Source organism: Alligator sinensis, unplaced genomic scaffold (genome assembly GCF_000455745.1).
Source record: "Alligator sinensis unplaced genomic scaffold, ASM45574v1 scaffold233_2, whole genome shotgun sequence".
NCBI classification, from domain to species: domain Eukaryota; kingdom Metazoa; phylum Chordata; order Crocodylia; family Alligatoridae; genus Alligator; species Alligator sinensis.
In genome coordinates, this window is record NW_005841941.1 from 2,049,674 (window position 1) to 2,056,329 (window position 6,656).

Sequence of the window (6,656 nt, forward strand, 5' to 3'; positions counted from 1 at the left end):
GGGGTCCTATTCCTCCCTGGGCCTTCCTTTTACTCCCTATATATCTAAAAAACAATTTTTTGTTATCCTTTACTTGGGATGCCATCCTCAGCTCCATGGTAGCTTTGGCCCGTCTAACTGCCTCCCTGCAAGTGCGAGCAGAGGAGGTATACTCCTCTTTGGTAATCTCTCCCCGTTTCCACTTTTTATATGCTCCCCTTTTAGTCCGCAGGCTGCCCTGGATTTCTCTGGTCAGTCAAGGAAGCCTCCTGGCCCCTTTCCCTCTTTTTTTCATTAGGTTGTAAAATGCTAGTGCTTCTTTAGGACAGCTGGGCGAGTTATTTATCTCCTGTCTACCATCAGGCAAAGTTATCTGAATTAGGACACTGCGGACAGAGTGGAAGCAAACTCTTTTACTATCCCTCTGTAATCCAAGGTAAAGGCAAGTGAAAATGCAAGCTTCAAGAGTGGTAAATGTGTCACTGGAGCTGTAAAACCTTCCTGTACATTTCAGCATCCCTACAGCTCTGTTCCCATTTACTGGGCATGGCTTGTAAAGCCAATTTCTTTTAGGTCACTGGTTTGAATCCTAGCAACACTGGAAATTGCTAGTGACTGATGTGGCATGATCTTAATCCTGGTCCTCCACACACACACACACACACACACACACACACACACACCCCTTCGCTAGAGAAGACTACAGGGCAATACCAGGAGGACCTTAATAAAGGTCAGATGGCCCCAGATTACACCCCATAATATATCTGTATGCACCTCCCCCTTACACTACAACTGGTGGAAGGTCAGTGGCCTATGGAAAAAATGTACTGGAGGTCCCAATCCCATTGCTAACGGGCAGGTTCATTAGTAGGACCAACAGCCAGTTGCTCAACTAGTGTTCAGGCCAAATAGAAGAGAGGGCACCAGGAAGCCTGCTCTGCTCCTCCTTGCTTTGTCCCAGCTTGGGGAACTTTAGTTGCTGGTGCTATGAATATGGGACATTTCACAAGTCTGAAAATCACTTTAAAGTTAAATGGCACAGAAACAAGAGGCAGCCTGAGACTGGCATCTTAGTGCTGTCCTCCAGTGGAGAAACAGGACTGCATTGCCACCTAGTGGGCACTGGGCTGAAGGTTTTCAAGTGGAATCAATGTGGAGAGCTGACTTCTCAGGCTCCCTGCAGCACGGTTTGAAGGCTGTACCCACTTTGTGTTGGTCAGTCAAGGCTTCAGCAAGCAAATAGTGAACACCCTGCTCTGTTCAGTGCAGCTAGGTAAGTCAGGATGCAAGCATGAGTGCCTAAGCTTGGTGAGAGAGCAGTAGCAAGGAGGGAATGCCGTTCAGCTTGGATGTGCGCATGCTGATCTAAACACCCACGTGAAGCAACTGTCCATGACCCAACAGTATCACGAATGGGATCTGACTGCATAGGGAAAACATTTATTTGGTATCAAGGTTATTCTCCCTTCACTGCCTCCATCTCTCATAAAACCTCCCGCCTGAGGAACATGTTTACTGTTTGTGCTCTAAGGAACGAATGCATCATCCTTTCTCTTCCAGTAAATATGCCTCCTTGCCAAAATGCTTAATGGGCAGCAGAGTGAAATCAGATCTTTGGGGACTCCAAACGCATGTTGCCTATAAGGCCTCATGTAACAGGGCTTGGACTAGGTTTCCCTTGCAATTAAAACACGGGACCAGTCATCTAGAGCAGCGGTTCTTAACCTTTTGCACCTTATGTCCCACCAACCATTTTGTCAAAAACCCCTGGTCCCACCATGATAAAAACAAAACCCCACTTTTTCCAAGAAGTGTATTCCTGCAGAATCTCGAGCCTGCAGGCCCCCTACCTTTCTCAGTCATGCCACATTTTTTGGATACCTCTCACCTACACAACCTTCGCATCACACCAGTGGGACATGCCCCACTGGTTGAGAAACATTGATCTAGAGACTAAGGCTCCATGTCTGATGCCCTCACGGATATTCTGTGCAACTTTAAGGAAATCACTCAATTGCCCTCTCACTCCATTTCCCCATCTGCAATCACCCCTACAGAGGACTGGGAAAGTGGGCACCCATTGGGACCTTCAGACAGCAGTGCAATGGTAGAAAAAGCAAAGAGTTGCTAAACAGTCTCCTGGAAGATACCACACCAGTGTCCTTGATTAATCTTGCTATGTGGATACATCATAAAATGTTGGCCACATAAGGAACATTTTGCATAACACATCCCAAACATGGTTGGTTTTGATTTTGCCTATTAACCATGGCAAACTTCCTTTTCCTTCAGTACATGCTGACAGATAGAGGCCTCCTTCACATAAATTAGAGAGTTGCATGACCCACAATAATGCTTGGCTGCTAGCCACAAGCTAACTGGGATGTTAAGTTGAAGTAGGTTGAGGAGCAGTGTATTTGTCCTGTAAATATAAGCTTGAGCATCAAACAGCTGTGAAACTTGCTGGGTACATATAAAAATGCTATAAAATCGAACACAAACCCACACTGTTTTTCCTGAGTGTTTGCCCCACCCAAACAATGCAGCACACCTATGTGGCCAGAAGAGCATCATGAGTATTTTGCTGAGTTCGGCCTTGGTACAGCTTTAGAATAGAGTTTATGACTGCCTCTTATGGCAGGAAACACCAGATAGTACACTGACAAATAGGGTCCAGCCATATGGTACATTTACACCAGTGTAACTTGCCTTTACATGGCTCTTAAAAAAGGAGTGAACACATCATAGGTAGCTCTACACCAGTGTAACCTACTGGGATCTGGCATAGCTTGACCCTGAAGGGGGAGGGAGGAGAAAGTGGGTAAAACTCCACCTGTGTAAATACTGTGTGTCTGCAGTTCCACTGGGGTAACTGTCTGCACAATGCAAACAGGCTGTAACCTGTTCCCTGGTGGCAAAGAGTTTTAATAGCACCTACTGTGGCAGCTACTTTCAGATTACTCGTTGTTTCTCTGCACTGCTTTCTGGTGGAGTTTACATCAGTGTACAAAACTGATGTAAATTATACTGGCGTTTCATGTCCAAGATGACAGGCCTGTATCCAAGTCCACAGTCCTACGAGTTCTTAGTGTGTGCGCACTGAACAGTCTTGGAAGTTATGTCATGTTATTATTATTATTTCTGTGTTGCAAGCTCCTCAGAGTTTGCTGACTGCCTTAATTCCTATGAACCAAGTTAATTCTTGGGCCAAAGTTGCTTCAAAAGAAGGCCATCCTTCTGTTTGTGACCATCTCTGTTCTTAGACTGGCATGCAAAGGGCAATCAACCACTAAGAACATACTTGGATTTTGTACCACTGAATTCTCCTCCATGGCTTCCACTTTGGCTATCATTTGGCAAAACAGTGATAGGGCTCTTCAGGTCTAGGAAAGGGTAATTTGTTCTTACTGTTTTTTTTGTCTCCATCCTCTTGTGTCATTTACCATCTCTATTGAAAAATACCAGAACCAGGTAATGGTTTCTTGTCCTCAGTGTTCCTCAGCACAAGAAGTAAAGGAAGGATAATACTTGTTTTTGTGCCACTTGTCAAAGACTCTGATTCACTCATGCTGGACACCCAACTCCTGCCCACATTTGCAATGTTGATCCAGTTTCCAGAATGACTTCACTAATAAACTTCTGGAGTAAATTTGATTTATCTGTATGTATTTCCAGGAAGCATTGCAGAATAGTTCCATGGATCTAATATACCAGAATCTATCAGTATTAAAAAAAACCCTGGTGAGGTGGACTTAAGCCCTTTCTAGTACGCAGTCTTAATTGTATGTTGAGTGATAAAATGGTGACAGACCTCCAACCTTCAGCAAGAAAGGCTGTGCTTTTAAACGGATTATGTTTAGGGAGATATTTTTCCTGTTCCCAAAAATCTCCTGACATGCTTGCAGTTCTATTTTGGAAGGACAGAAAGATGAGAACTATAAAAATGCACCAAAGCTAATCCTCAAAGAAAGGAAAACAAATCATCTCAAGTGGTTATGGCTTGTAAATGTTGAAATACTGGAAGTGTGCAACTGAACCAGAACATACTGCTTAGGCAGCAGTTGCAGCTTGTAAAAAGGTTGGTCAAGACAAGCATGCAGCAGCTTTCATGTTCTCTTGTTTGAAGAAGGTAGCTTGGATGTTAAGGAAAGATGGGATTATGAATTCCCATTAGAGCCAATAGGGGAAGAAGTGGAGGGAATGAGGGGAAAGTTTAAGGTATACCTTGCTCCATTTTTATTTTAAAAAATCAATTATTTTTAACCAGTGAGGTTGAAAAGTGGAGATTTTTTCAGCAAAATAAAACAAAAACACAACAAGGCAATGTTTTGCAGATTTTTTTCCCTGTTTCAAAATTTTGTCAGCAATTCAAAATTCAATCTTTTGGACCTGGACAACGAGAGAAGAAGTTCCACCTGGCCTGGCTCTAGTTCCATGTTTTCTCTTCCTTTTCCATACTGCAAAGAAAGCCCTGACATTAGACATTTCAGCAAAACAACCTTCCAGAACAGATGCCAAGCACAACTAAGGACTCGCAAGGGATAAATAGAGTCCAGCTTTCATTGAACACTCAAAACTTCTGCAGTTAATGCCTCCTGTTATTTCTTTGCTGTCTCCTGCCTTTAGAAAAGGATAATAAAAATCAGACTTTTTCTCATAAAATATCAAGACAAGGTGAAAGATGTACTCAGCTGTTCAGATGGATGGCACAAATTTAGCTAAGTTCTTGCAGGGATGGATTTGGCCAAACTTATCAACTGTTTCTTCATTCATTCTTCATGAACTTATCAACAGTTTCTTCATTCATTCATTGCATGCACTATCTCCCCCCACACAATGGCAACTTTGGAGCTGGTATGAAGTTACATTAGGTCAAAATATTTGATAAAAAAAGAGAAACCTATTTTTTAAACTGGGTCTACCTAAAGAAAGGGCATACAGCACAGGAAGGACCTGAATCTTTAAGCTGTAGACTTGATCTACTGCTGCATTTCATCTACATGTATGAGGTATGAACCCATTAAGGTCATGGGAGTTAGGTAAATCTGACCCTCTCTATAACGAGTCGCCACTCTTCTTTCTCCCTACTGCAATAGATCTTGTTTAGGGCTACAGGAGTAGCTTGGCAGGCAGCGAGGGAGGAAACCCAGGGCAGTTCAAACCTGTTTGACTTGGTACAAAGCTTTTGATTAGTTTAATTAAGTTGTGGATCTCACCTACTTCCATTCTGTTTGCCAGTGATTCTGCCTGCAGTTATCTTGTATGCTCCCATGTACATTGTCACATCTATCTATCCTCTATGCAAGTATACAATACAAACTCTTCATAGAAATGGCAACAGGCAAAAGGCAAAAGATGCAGCCTTAGGCCCCTTTATGACATGGCTGTAGGGGAGTCTATCTTCAGAGCAGTGCTGTTTACATACCAGCTTACTTAGGCACATGATGAGGCCCCCTGTATCTCTTATAGGGCATGTGCATAGTAGTACCAGTTGGGAAGCCTGGGTATCTCTGAAGATGCTCAATACCCACGCTAAGGTAGTACAGATGAGATGATCTTGTGCACATCCAGGGGCCTGGATACTGCTTGTACCATCAGATACACTAGCTTAATTTAGGCTTCAGCAAGCTGCAGATGAACTAAAGCAACCCCAAGATAAGGCCCAGGCAGACAAGCTTTTGTTTTGATCTCATTGCGAATATGTACTTAGAAAAATACAACTTAAGCTAGGAGCTTAAGTGAAGCAGAACCTGCAGATTTCGTGCTACGCAGCTGCCTCCAAAACAAACACAATGATGCTATCTGATTAACAGCAATGCAAAGAATGCGGATGTCTTATCAGGGTTGAAGGGGGACAGATCAAACTACATGGTTCTTGCTGAGTTACTGCAGTGGGTGGGAGGAAGAGCTTTCCTTTTCTAATAAAAGATCCCTAGTGGGGTGACCATGCTCATTTCACTAGTGAGATAGACATCTTCAGTATGTGACGCAATAGCAATAGCTGTAGCTATGCACCTTGCCCGGGGGTGCTTGTCGGCGAAAGGGTTTGTTCATCCTTAAAGCAAGAGAATGCTGAGGATTGAGGAAGGGTCTCAAGCCAGGAAGCCAAAACACCGGTACAGGCAGCATTTAACCTGGGCTTCCAAAGAAGTCTATGAATTGAACATCTAGATATTATTGAATTTTAAGGGGGATTTGAGCACATAACTCTACTAGAAATGGCAGCCTTCATCTCACCACTTAAAACTATGGCAAGCACAGCCTGTGTCCACTGAGCCACCATAATTATCTCTAACAGGCCTGGTAACCACTCTATAGCTTGCCTCATATTTATGTCCAGATAGATTCTCTCATTAGTGCACAGACCACATTCATCCCTGGAGTTCAAGGGGATTCTTGCAAGACTATACATGGGATGGTCCTTCTCTAACCACCCACCACTGCTGGCCCATGCCAGTGAGGACAGAAAGAGCTTGCTGAATAGCCCCAAAGGTCCAAACCTTCTTTGTGCTCTTGTCCCACACCCCAGCACAAGGCTCAAGCAAACTGGAGCTTTGGGGAGCTGTATCAGGAAATGGGGAACAAGTAAGTAGTGTTGCATTCCTGGGTATACACACTGCAGTGCAAGCATGAATGTACACTCGGGTTCAGCAGGGTCAGGATGTGGAGCACCA